The following is a 19,772-nucleotide window of genomic DNA, read 5'->3' on the forward strand; positions in this document are numbered from 1 at the left end:
GGACATTGACAGACTAAGAAAATGTGAACTATTTACATTTTCTGAAGTAAAAGAAGTCTATAATTCTAATTATTGTCATTATTTATTAAGTGTAAATTCATCACCTTTTCTCCAAAAGGCACCAGTTTTAGGAAGGATTAAGAGAGAAAGAGATAAAAATTGAGTCAAAATCAGAGATGTCCCCTGAAAATCAAGGATAATTGGGAGGTGTGTTCAGCAGTGCACTTACCTAGTGAACAAACAGAAATAAATACATAGACTTGTTTCTAATAGATTCTAAAAGCCTTAAGTGACAAAGAATCTTTACATGGAGCTTAGCCACACACAAAACCTCCACCTTGACCAGTAAGAAAGGCTGGCACAGCAGAATGTTTCTTGACACTCTACTGTTTGGTTTTTCCTTCCATGAGCAAACTGAAGAACAAAACAAAAAAAAAGATAAAATAAAATTAAGCAATGGATCTGAGTAGATTAAGTGTTTTTCTTTGATTAACAAAAAACAAAACTGTTGGTAGGGAGCATCAGATAAATAGCATTATCAGTAATCAGGTTAATAAGTAAACAGGCAATGTCTCTGCCTGCTCTTGAAGTCCTCAGATTAACAGGAGGGGGATTGCTAATGTTTATTAAAGGCACAGCTCTTAAAGAGTAGGCTTCAGCTGTTTAAGTAAACTGTGCACTCCTCTGTTCTCTACCCAATAATTTGATAAATTTGAGATTGTGGGCATACACTTCAGACTAGAATTATATTATACTCTGTGGGATCAACTGATACCCAATGCTAGTCTCTTATGCCTTTAGTTTTATGCACCTATTTCAGTATACATAGCTAGTATCTAGAATTCTAAAATAAACATTAGCAGAGGTTAGCGTTGTTGCCTCACAGCAAGAGGTTCTCCGGTTCGATTCTCGGCTGGAGCGCCTTCTGTGCAGGGTCTGTATGTCCTCCCTGCGATCAAGTGAATTTAAAGACATGTAGGTAGGTGCGAGTGTGTGTGGGTGTGCCTTCTTTGAAGGCTGGGCACCGGGCTGGCAATTCAACACTGTAAAAATTCACTGCAAATCATTAGCAGACCAGAGTTCTGCTGTGGCGACCCCTAACTGGGAAAAACCGAAAGACAGTTTATTTTCTCTTTGTGGTCCTGTGGCTGCATTACAATGTATTTCTCATGATGGTTACTGAAATGAAATTACTCACAATCAGCTTAAAATTCTCTTCCATATTCATTGCTTATCTGATAAACAAAATGTACCACTACATATTGTTAATTACAAACAAAAATAATTTTGATATAAATATAAAGGAGTTGCTAGAGAAGCAGCCAAGAGGAAATATTTTGAAAAAAATATATACATTTCCTTTCTAAAAATCTTTCCAAATCCCAGGTACACAAAATGAAAGTTTCATTTAATAAGTGCTTTAATTTATAGGTCCATAGATCTGTCAGGCTCAGAGTTATTCCCATGAAAAGGATGCCACTCTGACACACCACTTGTTAACCAGGTATATGGGCAAATGTAAAGAGACACTTCATTGTTAATAAGTGCTCAGAGGATATATAGCAAAACATGTTAAGCCTAGCCAATTACCCCATGTGAGAATCACACCCTGTACCTTGTGTCTGTAAGGTAAACACCTTAACCATTATGCCAACCTCCCACTATGATCGAATATAAACACTGCTGCTGTTTTTGGTGGTTAAGATTTCTTATTATTATATGTATATATATATATGTTTAAAGCATTTGGACTTCATGTTCTATGTGGATAAATCCCAGTTATATTACTCATAAGGTCCACAAGTTTAAAGAAGCTAGTATTTGCATCCACCTGAGGAGGAGGAAACAGGAACATAGCAGTTGTAAATAATGTAACTGTATTTTTGCTCAAAGGATTACATGTAAAGCAGGGAACGTTTTTCTACCGCTGATATTACAAAATCAGACTAGACAAGCTACACTGGTTCTATTAATGGAACTACAACCTACACTTTAATAAAGACCCTTTCAGTGCTTACCATGCAGAGTGAAAAGCTATATTTGCGACTAGTAAGCTTATCATTATTATTATTTTTATTCTAAACATAGTGAAATGCAAGAAAGGTATTAATTTCAGTCTCTTACCAAAAGTTTACTTTATTTATATATCTGGATATGTAGCTTATTTCAGAAAATAAATCCAGGACTGCAATCTTGAAGAGAAGGTAGAACAAACACTGAGACAGCCAGGACTAGGACTATATGTGGAAAAGTGAGCACTACCGTACATACGAAGTTGGCTGTAGCCTGTAGCCATGTACACAATGCAGGGTGTGGTTGTAAGGGACTGCAATGTAGTAAAGCTAGGGTTTGTTGCAGATATTTAATTAAACAGCAGACAGTTTTTCAATATGAATGTAAGTAAAATATTATTGTTGTAGAATTGGAAACAGCAACAGAAGGTCTGTTTATATATAACTGTTCACCTTTTGGAGTGCCATCCATACCTGCAGTACTTCAAAAGACTATAAAAAGTTGATTATAAGGTGTGTCCATAGCTGGCCTTAAACATAGGCTGACTAGGTGGCCACCTAGGATGCCACTCTAGCAAGGCAGTTTTCCAGTAATCTGGATGATGTAGGTAGACCAGGATGGGGTCAGAGGGTGGTGTTGGGGGGGGGGCTGTGGAGACCTTTTGCCTGGGGCACAGTTGACCAAAGGCCAGTCCTGGGTATCATATGCTGCTATTTACCTATATTATTTCCTTGTTACAGGGGTTATATCAGCAGAACATTTGCCTAACTTAGACAAAGTGATGAAAAGTTTGAAAGTTGAAAGTTGCAGGTCTGAAAAAAAACACAGTGTACCTTTTGAAAAAGTAGTACAATAGTTGTGATGTAGCAGATGCACATGGTTTATGACCTGCAGAAACTAAACTAAAAGCTATTTTATAGGCTCCATCTCATGCAGATGTGATTGCGATGAAAACATATTTATATTCCCTGATTTATTGTAAGACATTCTTATGAAGTATGGCACCACTGTTAGACCCTTTGTATCATTTTGCAAATGTGTAAGACAGACAAGAGAAAAATGGAATTGGCATTTCAAATGTCTGAATCCTTGCTACAGTTTGCTGAAGTACATTTTTGTTATTCAGTTGACAGTCACGAGCCCTTCCTGAAATGCTTCACCTTTTGGCATAGGGATTGTGCTTCCACAGAGAATTACTGATGTTATTGAAGAAAGCATTGCTTTACAAAGAAACTCCTGCTGTTTTTTCTCATACACTTATGCCTGTCAAGCACAAATATTCACAAGTAGACAAACAAGCGTTAGAAGTAGTTTCTAGAATTTAGGAATTTCATAATTTGTATGGTTATCTTTTTATTGTCTACAGAGATCACAGACCAATAATTCTTATTTCACAGAAATGAAGCATCTTAGACCACTATTTACTTATTTCTTCAAAAAGAAACCTGCTGGGGTCACCAACATAGCAGTACTGAGAAGTCATAATGAGACCACATAAGGGTAAAATTATTTACAGACAAGCTAGTGAGAATGCCTTAAGTAGGTTAACTGTTTCAGAAAAACTACTATAGCTTGAGATGAATCTGATAAAGTAATGATGTTAGATGTTATGGATGTTGCATCAGTACTCAATACCGTATTAAACCGTGGACAGTCACAATTGCAAGAATACGTTTTGAAATGATTGTTTAAAATATCTGTGTCAAACCTTATGCCATATTATTCAAATGGACTAGAATTAAATATTAGTGATGGTTATGTTTTGCCAAAATCCCTGTGCAGAGTCCTTCTTTAATATGATAAGTGTTGTATGAAGCCCGTTCACGAATGACAGGAAAGAAAGAAATGTAAATATAGCCAGGCCGTATTGTAATGATATTGCATGGGTTGAGATGCTGAAAAATAAGGTAAACATATGAGAAGAAAATGATAAAGTACCACAAAATTTGCTCTTACAGCCATAGTGATGGCCTGAAAAAAATGATCTTAACAGCATGTGGACTATGCTGATAATTCTTTGTAAAAATATTTCTGATTTGGTAGATGTTCATTCAAAGACGATGGCTATGTATGTCATAAACGCCACTGCTTCACACGCAAGCACTGAAAACTGAGACAATATTCAGGCATACATGGTATTCCAGAAACAGTCATGTCTGATAATGCATCATGGTTTAGCATGTGAAATTTTCAAACTTTAAAAAATGGAATATGTCATATAACTAATGCAGCATGTTGTGCTTCATCTGATTGCCTGGCAGGGAAGGCTGCACAGATATTGAAGGAATGAATGAAAACAATAAAAAGTGACAATGGAACATTTTCTAGTTGTTCGCACTTTAAGAATTACAGATGAAAGGTTTACCTCCAGCAGAAATGCCTAAGTCATGAAATCTCAGCTCCATCTTTGACTTGCCCTTTTCCAGATTTCAATGCAAAACTCCAGAAAGAAAGGACAGGCTCAGAAACAGGCATTGATAAGCATACAATGCTGGGAGGTTTTGTGTGCATTTATTTAACTTATTGGCTATTACCAAAGGTAGAATTATTCATCATCTCTGTTTCACTGACAGTCGATTCATCAATGGTCATTGTTGCACCTTCTTAAAATATTCAGAGATGTGGAGCTAATAATATAAAGTACAGGACATATGTTGGATGAAACCCCCATAATATCCTTTTTTTCATATACTTGGTAGATCAAGTATCTATACAGAGTCATTCATGAAAATGAAATGCACTATCATGGTTAGGCAGCCCTACATGAAAAAATGCACTCATGTATATAAATCGAACACCGGCATACATGAGAGCTGGTTTGGTTCTATGCTTTACACTGTAGTCATTAGTTATGGTTCATCTATTTGAAGACATGTCAAGAAAATCAGAGCAAGCTTCACAGAGACTAAAGAGGCTTGCAAACATGGAAAAGCAAGATTCCTTGAGTGATGCAGAGGTTCCAACATGCTTGCTATAAGAAACACCTGATTTACCTGTGGAACTTGTAGCTGATTAATGAAACATGCATCTGCACAGGATGGTGGTATTAGCTGAGAGCAGCCCTTACTTATACATGTAGTTACAAAGACGTACCTTATTTACATTTGTTTACCTCTTTGTCAAAGGCAACAACCTACTTGTCCTGGAAAACTGCAATTAAGCACATTTTATTGAATGTCTAATACCCAGACCTTCTTAGCTTGAAAATTACAATGAATCCTTGAAACAGTAAATTGAAGTTTGATTACTTCTGAAAGTTTTACATTGAAAAATTCATAAAGTTTAAAGTTTTCGAAATGTTTGCTATGGAACCATAGATTTGCTTGCGCTGAACATTACCATCACAAAGAGAATTCTTAGAAAAAGAAAGTGTGTATAGTATCTTGGCTATTAAAGGTGTAAGCCTCCCAAGTATGCACAGTGCAGATAAGTGTGCAATATATAGCAACAGCTATAATAACACAAGTTATTTGTTATATTGAATCCTACTATGTTCATTTAACATGAAACGTTTTAGGAAAGCTTTTTAAAATATATGTGGCACTTTGCTACTTTTCACCAGCTATTACTGTATGTATGATATGACTTCTACAGTGCAAATATTTTGTGAGTTTTAGGTTGTACATAACACTCTGAGGGACCCACTTCTTCAGTCTTTAAGCTACTGTATTATTTGTAGGGTAACAAACTTGAATTTGTGGCTATGATATACTACCACGGGGTTATCCTTAATAAGCAGCTAATACATAAAGATAAGATGTCAACTGTCACAATGTCTGCATGTTTCCATTTAAAAAAATACTTTCTGGATCAAGTGCATGTTACTATCTGAGGATTCAGATACAACTGTTCTTACTCTGATTGTATTATGGCGCGACTACAGTTTTCTCTCTGTCGTGGATACAGGACTATGGATGCCATGGATTCAAAGGACAATCATAAGGCCTTTTTCAGCTATGTTAGGAACCTGGGTGGAAACTCCCACATATGCTCAGAATTAGTCCAAAATGATACAAAAATCACTGAACCCACAGACATTGCCAACATACTGGCAGACAGGTTCAGTGCAAACTTCACCCCCCTCTCCCCCCCTAAAGGAGAGATAACTATCCCAGCAGAGTGTAGCCTCCCAGACATCTCAAATGCGCAGGTGAAAGCTGCTCTCTCTAAAGCTAAAAACACAGCATCATTGGGACCGGATGGTGTCCCCGCTGTGTGCTACACGAGCTAAATGAGGAATTAAACCCGCACATAAGGCAGCTGTTTAATCTCAGACTTACCACAGGATACGTGCCCAAGGAGTGGCGTACGGCAACTGTGGTCCCACTCCACAAAGGCAGTGCCTCTACGGACCCTGGTAATTACCGCCCCATAAGCTTAACAAGTCTAGTCTGCAAAGCTATGGAGAGGATCATAATGGAGCTCATAAACAAAGATATAGGGGACTTGCAGACATTGGACCCGACCCAGTTTGGCTTCATCAAGGGCAGATCATGCCTTTTGAACTTGGTCGACTTCTTCAAAACAGTCACCAAGGCCATTGATGAGGGAAAGGCAGTCCTTACAGCCTACCTTGACCTTGCAAAGGCCTTCGACACAATACCCCACTCAGGTATTGTAGAAAAACTTACCAGCTTAAATGTAAACCCATATGTCACAAGATGGGTTGCAAACTGGCTTAAGGACAGAACCCACAGGGTTAGAGTTGCTGGCGCTATGTCAGACTCCAAGCCGGTCACAAGTGGTGTCCCACAGGGCTCGGTCCTTGGCCCCCTATTGTTCAGCATCTACTTCTCAGAAGTACAGGCCAACATGGGATGACTTTGGCTGACAAAGTTTGCAGACGACTGCAAACTGGGCGCCATAGTGGAAAGTGCATCGGACACGGATATCCTTCAGAAGGGACTCACGGAAACAGATAGCTGGTGCCAGAGCCATGGCCTGAAGTTAAACACCAAAAATGTATAGTCATACCCTTCGGGAAAAACAAGGTAACCCCAAGCTACCATATAGGTGGCAATCCACTAAGCACAGAAGAGGTTATCAGGGACCTGGGGACCCAGGTTGACAGTGGCCTTTCTTTTGACACTCACATTGCTAAAGTGGTTAGAAAGACCTTCTACATTGCCCACCTGATCATGAAGGGATTCACATCCAGATCTAGTGAGGTCATTGTTCCCCTGTACTCTTCACTTATCAGACCAATGATCGAGTACAATGCCCCATTCGGGATGTATCTCACCCGACATCTGCAGCAATTGGAGAGACCCCAAAAGTTCGTCACCAAAAGGATAAAGGGACTCCAAAATCTGTCATATGCTGCCAGATTGAAGAAACTCCAGCTCTATTCAGTTGCATACCGTCTGCTCAGAGGTGACATGTGCCTGACATACAAGGCCATGTCCAACCCGGAATTAATGGACATGCTCCACCTCAAAAAATCCAAATCCACCAAAACCACTAGAGCAAGCGACTTAAACCTTAGCACAGATATAAATAGGACGTGCTGGAGGGATAGATTTATCACTCAGAGACTCCCTATGCTGTGGAATAAAATCCCGATCCATGTGAGGCAGAGCACCTCGCTGGCTCTGTTCAAGAGAAATCTTGACCTGTGGATGAGAGATCATAGGCTTATCCCGGGAATCATCTCTGTGTCACTGCTGGACAGAGGCACAACAAACTAATGGGCACAGTATTTTTTCATATAAGGGGTGGCGTAAGCCACAAAAATTTGGGCTAGGCTTATAAATGCCTTAGGGCAGATAGCCTAGTATAAACCTATGAACCTATGAACCTATGACTATGAACTTGACCACCATCACCAACTTATGCAAAATTCTGCAGCCCATTTAATAACTGGTACTATATATCACCACACTATACCCAGTCCTTTGCAGCATTGACTTTCTGTCTGTTTAGTCATTTATCACCTGTATCTAGTCCTTATTTACCTCATCCTACATGATATGAAATGCAACCCCCCCCCCCACAAAAAAAAAAAGTTGCATGTTTCATTCTTTCTCTTTTGAGCTCTCCTCTCATGTTCATGGATATTTTTTATATCCATACACGATTAATACTTCTTTTTTCTACCTGAGCATGCCTCTTTCAGTTTACCTGTAAATTCTTCTGACTCATAGGCGGATGATCTGTTCTCTTTTAAAACAATAGATCCTATACCATTGAGAATGGTTCTTCCAACACAACTGAATTATCTATGTCATTGTATTTTAATATTATAGTATCTATAACTAATCATTTAAACATCTGAAAAATGTTTTCTTGTTCATAGTTCCATTTCTAGGCTATATCTTGGTCTGGCAGCTATCTTAATAGCAGTTATCTCAGGCATACTAGGTAAAAACATTGTAAAATACTGTGTTGTTCCTAGAAATCACTATAATTCCTAATTGTCTTCCAGAATTGGTATTAGTACAATTGCTGTGTCTTCTTCTGTATCCCCTGATGCAAGAATATGACCCATGTATTTCCAACCTACCAATCTTATTTTGTATTTGTTCTTACACAACTTGAACATATGATGGCTTAATGTATACATGAGCTGTATCAGTCTTGTGTCATGGTGTTTTTGTTTAACCCACACTAACAAGTCACTATTCTTCTTTATAACACCTTCCAACATTCAGTTAATTTTATAATAGCTTGTTGGACTACCTCTAGAGATAATAAAATACCAAATTGTAGTCTGAAGAATTGTTTCCTTCCATGTGGTGCATTAAATATTCAGGTTTGTTTATCTAACTTTATCTGCCATAAATCCCCATTTGCATCTAGTATGGAAAATAATTTTTTGGCCTTTTGAGGCTACTTTCTATAACTTAAGCAATGAGTAATTCTCTCTTTGAATCCAGTTATTCAGATCTTATGGATCAATGCAAATGTATTTTTTCTAACTCTACATATACTGTTCACACATTCTGCTAGATCTAACTCCTTGTCAGTGATATATAATATCTCCACTTATTTTAATCCCTAGTCATCTCTAACTTTAAAAGAAAATTGTACTTTTGTTGCAATGTGTGTCTCCAGCATAATACCAGGATTTGTTTTATGTGATATTCTCCTGACAGACATCTATGTCTGTAAATAAATCAGTGTAAACATGTAAGGTGTCATTGGTATGTCTCAGTATAGTATTTTACATGTCTGTGTGTGTAACTACTTAAATGTTATGAGGTAGTGAATGAACAAAATGTGAATATACTGTAGATACAAGCATGCAGATGCACTTACTTAAATGTTATGAGGTAGCGAATGAATGAAACATGAATGTAAATGCAAGCATGCAGATGGATTTAAATTATGTACATTTGAAATTTGATGGCAACAAGTTTGGAGAAAGAATAGAATCAGATCAGCTGTACCATAAATACAGTTTATACTAACAGACAGCCAGAACATTATCACGAATGAGGTGTCTCAGATCCATCAGACTCAGACAACTGAAGTGCCATAAATGCAAGTGAGCCTGTTGCTGTAGAATCTAGATACACAAACACTATGTATGAATTAAATGACAGTGGTCAAACACAAGAGGCATATTTTATGATAAAAAAAAGAAAAAGAAAAAGCAAAGCGCTGTAGTTGGGGACTCCATTTTAGAACTAGAAAAATGAACGAAAGTCTGGTGCATTAGGAGATGGCACTTGTGAGAGTTATGATATAAGAAAAAAAAAGCAAGTTTTGAAAGATTACCGCACTTTTGCAAAGAGCAGGGAAACATTAAGGTAGGAAGGAATGATGAGTTAAAAACTGGGGATTCAGTGTTGCAAAATGTATGTAATATTCCTCTTAGAATTAAGAGGGATTCGATGATAATAGTAACGTCATACAGAATGCAATATAACAGCTATAAAAGGATGAAATCAGGAAATTGTTAAACAGTTCTAAATCAAGATAGAAATATATGATCATAGCTGTGGGCAACAATGACATAAGGAGAAATCATAAGGACACATTTATATTAGCCATACAGAAAATAATCAGATTGTCTACGGAGATAGGAGTGAACCTCATTTTACAGACATACTACCTTTTTCTATGTAGTCAGGATGCAAAATTCAAAAAGCAAAGAAAATGAATAGACTGCTGTAAAGATTAGAATTTATGAATAGAAACAAACATATTTTCCAGGGATAAAATGTTACTTCAAGGACTACTCTCTTTGCTAGAGATAGATTTCACCTTAGCCATATGGGAATCAAAATGTAGAGCTCAAAAACAAGAATACTGGTTAATTCTTTTTAGAAACATCGATAATTAGACTATAAGAGGTCTATAGCCCAAGAAGCCAGCATTAAATTCTTTCTAGGTAATGCAAGGAGCTCAGACAAAAACTCTTAGACCTGGGAAACATTCCAGTGGAAGAACATACGGATATAGAACATTTGCTGAGAAATTATTTAGTGAAGATAAAAATTGGGTTACTATACAATGATATATAACAAATCACAAGGACAGAAAGGACTCACCTGGGATGTTGCAGTATTTTTAATTACAAATGACTGCCATTATTGGTCTTACACAATGTCTCAGCAGAAATTCTAGCCAGAGACACACATCCATCCATCCACAACCCCTTTTTCTCACTTTTGCAGATGGGTCACTTCAACACTGGCAATCATCTAGAGTCAAAGTTTACACCGCCAGTTGGCTAGCCCTGCTATGGACAGCTTATTACCCAGTACCAATAGTAGGATTTTACAGCAGTCCTATGTTGAAATTGAAAGATCAAGAGAGCTTTGCTACTGAACGTTCAGGTATTATGCCAGGTAGTAGGACATTAATAACTGGCGGTTGGAATATACCACTAGTAACATAACACAGCCTTAGCTCTCAAAACAAAGTGACCAAAACAATGTTATGATCTCTTCTCCAGAATGGATACATACAGCATGATACTTCAGTACTCCTCGGGGCGATACCCTTGATGTTGTTTTTTTTTTCTTCTCAAGGACAGATATAGAGGTAGGTAATAAATCCCCCATGAATCATTAGTCTCTTCTGACCATTTAAGCATTACTTTGCCTTCTAGCTTAAACATAATAACAAGTGGTGAAACAGAGACCATCAAGCCTGTTCTATAAAGCCAGTTATAGTTAAGAACATTGATCTTGTAACAAGGAATTAATAAGATGAACTACTTCAGCCAACTACTGAAGAAGCTGGCACAATATTAGTAAAAAAATAGACACCTTAATAGTGTTACTGTCCCACTTTTGCACATAACAAATATAAAGCTAAAAAATCATCATAAGATAGAATGTAGGAATTGGAGACATTTCTAGGAATATTGTGAATACTTTTGAAAAAATGCATAATTTGTTTCTATCAGCATGAAATACTCTGGGGTATAACACAGTTTCACATAAATATAAAGCGACCTATGAAGAGTTAAGAGAAAGTGTGAAACCAGGCTGACCAAATACACATTATATAACAAAAAACTTTCTTTAGACATATCAAAAACTATAATTCTAATTTTCTGGGCTAATAGTGATGATACCTCAAAGACAGGGGAAGGTTTTGTAAATTACTTTGCTAAACAGATGAAAAAACATAAACAAGGAATTAATTATGATAATCCTTAACCAAGTGGAATGCCCTATTATTACAAAGGAATTAGTTATCAAGTCTTAATAGAATCAGGCCAAACTGCACAGCAAGCTCTAATGGTTTAAATGGGTACATTTTACTTACAAGTATTTTATGGACATTAATAGCTGGTGGTTTAAATATGCACTAATAAGATTTCATAACCTTACCTCTCTAAAGAGACCAAAACAATATTATCACTTCTCCAGAATTGTTACATACAATATGATGACTTCTGTACTCATCAGGGTGGTACTTCTGAAAAGGTCTGTTCCAAAAACTTAGAGAAAAGCTATTAGTATACAAATATGCAAGGCAGTGATTGCCAGTGAACGAGGAAACTATAGATCATTAAGTCTCTCATGCACACTAGGGGGAAAAGTGTTCTCTTGAATTTGTTTATTTTTTTTCTAAAGAGGTTGCATACAGGGACATATTCCAGCATAGCTTTTGTTTAGACAGATCTTGTAGAAAAACATGTATTTATTTATATAGATCAGTTGTACATGCCAGGGACAATATTATAGCTACTGATATAATCTCTCTTGACTAAGCAAAAGCAGTTGATTAAGTTCACCACTATGCATATTGAAAGTTATAAAAAGCTGGCTTATAAATGGATACATTCTTAAATTAATCCAACAATGGTTATATGATAGGGATTCATGTGACTGGGTATAGTGAGTCACAATATTTTTAATGCACACAGCTATTCTCTAAGGTTTTATTCTCAGACCAGTATTGTTAAACAACTTCATGACCACCATTATAACTTAAGTCCCACTCCCATGTTGGTTACAGATGTTTGCAGATAATGCAGAGGTGGTTGTCATGGGACCAATAAGTGATCAAGAAAAGTTCCAAAAATTTGTAGAGATATTACAGGCCAAGGCAGACCATAATGATATATGTCAGTAATAAAAATGTGTTGTTTCATACACTGACCAGTGTAACAAAGGCTATCCCATATGCCATAAATGGGAATATCCTATAAAGCATATGAGATTGCAAGGAGTTCTCAAGTGCTCGTAAACATAGCATTACACTTTGAGTCAAATGTAGATGCCATTGTAAGAAAGTGTTACCTCTTGATTAGGACCATTTTCAGAATGCTACATCTAGTAATAAATGGCATTGATGCCTGTTTATTTAAGAATAATCACACCAGTTATCAATCGTTGTTCTAGTGTTTGTATCTACTCAGTCAATGACAATTAATTAGAAATAATTCCCACACTAAAAGACTGCATTAAAACTGCACTAGGCCTAGTATTCTTAGTTCACAACAAGGAGACAACACATAGTAATAACCTAATTCAATTAAAAAGTTATAACACATACATGAAAATTACAACAAAATTGCAAGATAGTGGATTAAATTACAAATTAACATCCAGGCAATCAGAAAATTTAGAACAATTTAAAACAGCTTTGATAGCTTTTATTGATTCTCAGCCTACAAGGCAAGAACTAAAGGAGCTTAGCTCTTCAATGTCCCATAGTCGCGTCTTGCATTATTAACAACACTGAAACATTGAAGCACTGACTGAGCGAATGTGCTTCAACTTGTGCACTATTTGCTTTACACTGTGAATTGATTTTATCATTCCTAGTTTCTTCCAAATATATCATAATGTAGATCTTCAAGTTCTGCAGTCTGAACAAAGATGATGTGCTTCTCATTTTATATTCAAATATCAGTATCTTTTGAACCAGTCACTTTACTTAGGACAGTGAATGTGGTAACGATGTGCATACAACTATTTTGTCTTCACTTTTTTTTTAATTTTTACCTATCATTTGCCTGCCAGTCATCAAATGTCTTCAGACCTCTACCTGCTCATTCTCTATCAACCATAATATCACATAGTTAGCAATGAGGGATTTTCCATATTCTGGGCAAAACTACCCCCCCAGTAGCTGAAGCAGAGACATAACTAGAGTGGGGTAAAGGGGGAAGATGCCCTGGGTGCAAGCTTTCAGGGGGCATGATTTTCAGGTGCGATGGTGCAACAATGTAGTGTTGGCTTTATAAATGAATAAAAATGCATTGGTGGTCATCTCCAAAATTGTTGAGGCAGGCAATGTGTGCTGATTTAAACACACCCTCCCCTGTCAGTTCTTCCAGCAACCAGGCTATTATCTGGTCTCTGTTCATATTGGTTACAGTAAGTACTTTATCTTCCTGTACCACAGAACTGGTTCAGTGCTCTTTTTCTTGTACCCTTTAGCCATAGTATTTCATCAGGTCTGATACCTCACTTTGTACTTGTGATTAATTGAAAGGTGATATTTTGGTTATTGATTCACAGCATTCTTTGCTGATAGTATGGCTTCTACTCCTACTTCACTGTTTATGTTACATTCTTATCTTCAGTTTAGTAACTTTTTTCAATTTAATAGAGTCAGCAAAAAAACAGCTTGTTTTCATGTTTCTCTTCAAAAGTGTGCAGATTATTTTGAACACAATTATCTTTACTTTTACACACATTAAATATTACCACAGCTTCTGCAAAGCTGATTAAATGCAGCATGCTTCTTTTTGTCATCCTTATAGATATGTCTAGTATACAAGCCTTGAATTTCAAATCCATCATACTCTGATTACACCTCATGACTGTCTTTCTCACTACTGTTACTGACATGATACATTTGCGTTTTGTTCATTTTTGCCTTTTTATTTGACTCACATTTTATGTTCGTCACACCGGTTCTTCTCAGTTCATTTCTGTAAGTCTGTACTTATAGTTTCACTTGCTCTGGCTACATCTATAGTTTTGATAAAATCTTGTTTGCTTCTCTTAACACCCTACCATAGCTTCATCCTTTCTTACGTAATAAACTGTTTTGTCTCCTGTTAATGAATCGTGCAACTTATCAAATTCAGTCTTTAAGTCTATTCTCAAGCTACTGTATCTTCTTAAGTATAAGTAATCTCTTTAAGAACATGTTCCCTTGTACAAAATGGCAAATAATCAGCAATTTCTTTCTGAACTAATGATGGTACCTGTATATCTCTGCTATCTGATATTTTATTTTTCATATTTTCAGTGAATGTAAAACAGTTAAATACATTTTTTCTTTTTCTTCAGAGACATGCATGATGCACCTTTTTAGGTTTCTCAGCTAAGCCACTCAAACTGAGGAACAAATGATGAACATACCAAATATATCAATCTAAAGCTTTCCAATTTCTATTAAATTTCTGGTGGTTTTAGCTGTAGCATTTTTCTAATATGGATTATGTTTCTCTGCATCCAACTATGTAAGCTCTTGAAAGCAAATACATCTCTTCAGTTCTGCAGATTTATTTCTCTGCTGTAACTCCAGCTAGCCATAATGCTGATCAAATAAGACAGAGTCACTTAAGATGTGGTTGAACCTCCATGAGGCCTTTATGACAACCTCAGCAAACGAAATACATTTGAAAACATTATGGAATAGGCATCAATTTAGCCAAGGTAAAATTAATCAGAAAGAAAAAAAAATACTAGAAAGGCATTCTAAACAGCTTTGAAGGGAAATCAAGGATCTTGCAGGAGATCTTTTCAAAAGTCCAGCAGTTCAGGTACAACACTAGATCAGTCCTTGATTAATAGCATCAGAAAACACATAGAAATGTAGGCCTTCTCCAATGCCTGTCTCCAACCTCATGCAACCTATCTCAGTATGACTGACAGCTGAATCCTTAATGCTCCCTCCTTCTCATTTTAAAGCTGTCCTAGCAAAAATGTTCATCTACTCTCTAAACTAAAAATCTTTGTGCTGCTCAAAGATGTCCAAGTTGTACAGTGTCCCTAAAAATATCAAGTCCTATAATCATTAAACAGGTCATACACATTTTCTTCCTCTTTCTCACTACTTGAATTATGCCCTTTATTCAAGCATGCTATCATATATATCATCTTCTTAAAGTCCCCTCTTTCACCTGTCTTCAGTACTTCTGCCCTATCAGAAATCTTAAAAAAGTTGTTTATGAACAGGTGCTAGACTATACTGAAAAGTATGGGAAGTGATCTGTAAAATAACATGAATTTAGTAGTGTAACTGATTTGTATCAGGGTAGTGTAACTTGGCTGCATATATTCTGTTTGAAAACACCATTGTGAGTTGCATTTTCCAATTACAAATATCAAACACCCAATTAATTCCCTCTCTCTGCTAGCTGATAAAAATAGAATGAGATACTGCAAAAAATTACATCATCCTTAGTCATTAGTTGACTAAGGTCAAACGTGAAGATGGTGGTAAGTTTCCCAATCTTTTTAAAAAGGCAGGAGCAGGAATTAAGCAGGACATCAGGTCCACTTCAAATAGAATTATTAAAAAACACTGCCTATGAAGCCATTTAACCTAGCTGAGCATGTGTTATTTAGAACTTTGAGAAGCATACAGTTACATAAATAACTTGGAGCAATCCATAATCTGTACAAATAATAATTACAGATGTTTTACAATACTCATAACTATTTATAGCATCACACACGCCTTTTTTACTAACATCAAGAAGAGATTGCTCACAGGAGCCATTTTTGTGGATTTAAGTAAGATGTTAAAAGTTACATACCCTTTTCTTCTAATGAGAAAACTAAAAAATTATCAGATTTGGTAATAGGTCTGCCAGATGGATTACCAGTTGGTTCAACAGCTATGTCTCAGACTACACCTTTCAAGTTATTTCCAAACCTTCTTCCTTACACACTAAATTTTTTAAGTCAGGTGTAGCACAAGTCAGTATTTGCTCCAATATGCTTTGCCCTTTTTATCAATGATTTAACCCTGGAAATACCTTGAATTAAATAAATAATTTATGCTGATTATCTGCAGCTCTATAAACTGAGTAGGACTACTGATGGCTTTGAAAAAACCTCCAGAGAGAATTGAATCTCCTCTAATGCTGATTACACACCAGCAAAATACCTGTTAATATCAATGAGGCTGTAGACATAGTACAAAGAACTGAGCAATAAATGAAGAATGGAACTAGGATGCAGCTGTACAACTTCTCGAACTGTCCTATTTCCCCAAACCATTGAGCCCAAATACCTTGGGACATGGCTGATTGACAATTTAACTCATAATGTTGGCAAGGAGAATATCATTGTCTCTCTTGAGAAAAAGCAAAAGTAGTAGCCAGAGCCACCATGCTTTTAGTAGTCCTTTTAAGCATCTTCATTTAGAGTACTGCCTCTCACCGACCAATAAATTAGATACTAATACTTTCCATTACTCACTTTGTCCTCAAGCTCAAGGGAGTTTAAGTATGAAAAACATTCTTTTTCTTGTCAGATAAAAAAATCCCTTTTCCAAAATGGCACCAATTAGCTGGATTCTGCTGCATCAAAGTCCAGAGTGAGATTAAAGTGCAAATTTTAATTCACAATTAGATATAAAACTGCAGCTGTTATACAGAAAATGGCTAATGATGTCCCCTAACTGCTAACCCCGTAAGAATTATAAAAAGCCAAAACAATTGTTCTACCAGTTTTAACTGTCTCCTATGGTCTGCCTTGCTAGTAACTCACACTACAAGCTATATGAATAATCAATTTGTTTAGTTATATTGGCTGGCTCAGTGTTACATTGATGTTTCTCTAAAGATCAAACATTATATGCTACTTAACAACGTGTTGAATATCCCCTGCTATAAATTATTAAGTCTGCTCTTTTCTGTGTAAACTGTTAGAGTATTCAATTCTGTATTTGAAAACCATGCAAGCAATCAAGCTAACTATGGTGGTTTGCTATTAATTACTGCTGCCTGCCATTGGCAGTATCAGTTTTAAATCTGAGCAGATGATACTGCAAATTATAAACAAATAAATAAATAAATCCTGTCTAACATCCTGACAAGTGACTCCTCTCCCAAGTGCAATATTTGAGAAAAGATTTGAAAGGTATTGGAAATTACTGACTTCATTTTTTTTCTTATTTGTTTTATTTCTTTATTTTCTTGGTTGTAGTCATTCATGAATTTGCCACATTTAGCATTGATAATTGCTTTCAGAAAGATTACGACTAAAATGCTATGATTTGTTTTGCTTTTTTTTCTTAGTTGCATGTATTGGTATAAATGTATTGCCTGATACGTATTTTTGGGAATTTGTATAATGCTTAAGTACAAGTCTCTTGAAGACTTCACTCATTGCATTTCAACGTAACTGAAGCATTTTGACCTCTTATAACAGTTTAAAATAGTTTAAAAATCTACCTTTTTAAAAAAGTCTTCTCACATGTGCAGAGGTTAAGTTACTGCAAACAGAGGTGGTCTGAAAATAGGAAGATAAATAACTGCGTGGTTTGCACAAAATACCAAGGTGAATTAGGCATACCTGGAAGTAAATTTGAAATTGCATATTGAACAGTGTGTGGAAAAATGTTACAAACAGCCTTGATTCCAGACACTGTCGGAACATTTTATTTAAAGATTTCATTCTGGTGTGTAGATATACTGAGTTAATGTGCATCACCACTTCTTCACTGATTTAATTGCCTGTGTCTTATTTTGTTGCCATGGTGATTGCAAGATTTATAAGAGCATTTCTTTTTAGGCATGAGAAGCAGTACATTAGGTACTTTTATCTTGGCAAATATCACTGTTTCTTGAATTAATAAATTACATTAAGATGTTCTTATTATCTTAGTGCAATAAGAAGCAAACCTTTAAATAAATAAAAAATAAAAAAAAAACTAAGATAATGAATAGCACACTAATAAGATATGCACTCTTTAACCTAACAGAAATGATGCACATGTATATAAAAATTACAATGCTTATGCAAGCAAGGTGTCATAAGAAATATGCAAACCTAAAACAAAAATTGTGAAAATGTTATACCGATGAAATGACATTCATATAAATTCTGTTAAATCGTACATATCTTTTGATATGCAGGCAGTACTATTTAACTGAGAGAGGTTAAAAACTAGCGAGATTTTTATTAAATCACATTCACAGTACTTTAAAACATTTTAACAGTTGTAGGGGAATTATTTCAGATATTATCACTTTTTAATTTAAATTATTTTAATGACTTCACTGGTATTGCTTTCTTAGAACTACCTCATAGCAGGGATAAAATCAGTAAGGATAACTTTTAGTTTATCATACTCTGATGAATATTCAACAACAACATTACTTTTTTGGGCTAAGCTGTTCTGCTCAGCGATATACAAGAGCACACATATTGGGCCATGTGTCCCACTGCTGTTAAATTGATTGAATGGCATATTTGTATCTTCCATCACTTTCTTCCAACATTGTCTGCATAAAATGCAACAAAACACTGTCTCCAAAAAACTAGCCACTGAAAGCACTCTCCTTTAACTTCCATTAGAAAAGTGGTCACTTACTGACCTAGACCTTATCTCACTGACTCACTGACTGACTGACTCACTCACTCACTCACTCACTCACTCACTCACTCACTCACTCACTCACTCACTCACTCACTCACTCACTCTTTCTTTAATAGTTTGTTATGAATGCTTTCCCAGTTCACTGGAACACATCGGGCAAAGTGTTAGTAGCACTGAACTATTGCGTTCTAGTAGTGATATACAGCTAGCTAGCAATTCAGAGATATGCAAGAACTGCATGGAGCAAAAGCTCTTTAGTGACATATTTGCATGTCTCTGAATCAAATACCTAATGCAGTTGGAACAATTATTTTAAATAATAGCCCACTTAGTGCTTTTGCAAAGGCACCTGCACACACAAACTCTCACACACACACATATACACACACACACACACACACACACACACACACACACACACACACACACACACACACACACACACACACACACACACACACACACAATTGGATACAGTGCAATGACCCCTGCACAGACACATAATTGGATACAGTGCAATGACCCCCTGCACGCGCGCGCACACACACACACACACACACACACACACACACACACACACACACACACACACACACACACACAATTGGATACAGTGCAATGACCCTGCACAGACACATAATTGGATACAGTGCAATGACCCCCTGCACACACACACACACACACACACACACACACACACACACACACACACACACACACACACACACACACACAAACACATCGAAACTCCTTTGTAAAAGGTAACCACTACACCTCTTTAT

This window comes from Protopterus annectens, chromosome 16.part0 (assembly GCF_019279795.1).
Source record: "Protopterus annectens isolate FY-2018-M chromosome 16.part0, PAN1.0, whole genome shotgun sequence".
NCBI lineage: Eukaryota > Metazoa > Chordata > Ceratodontiformes > Protopteridae > Protopterus > Protopterus annectens.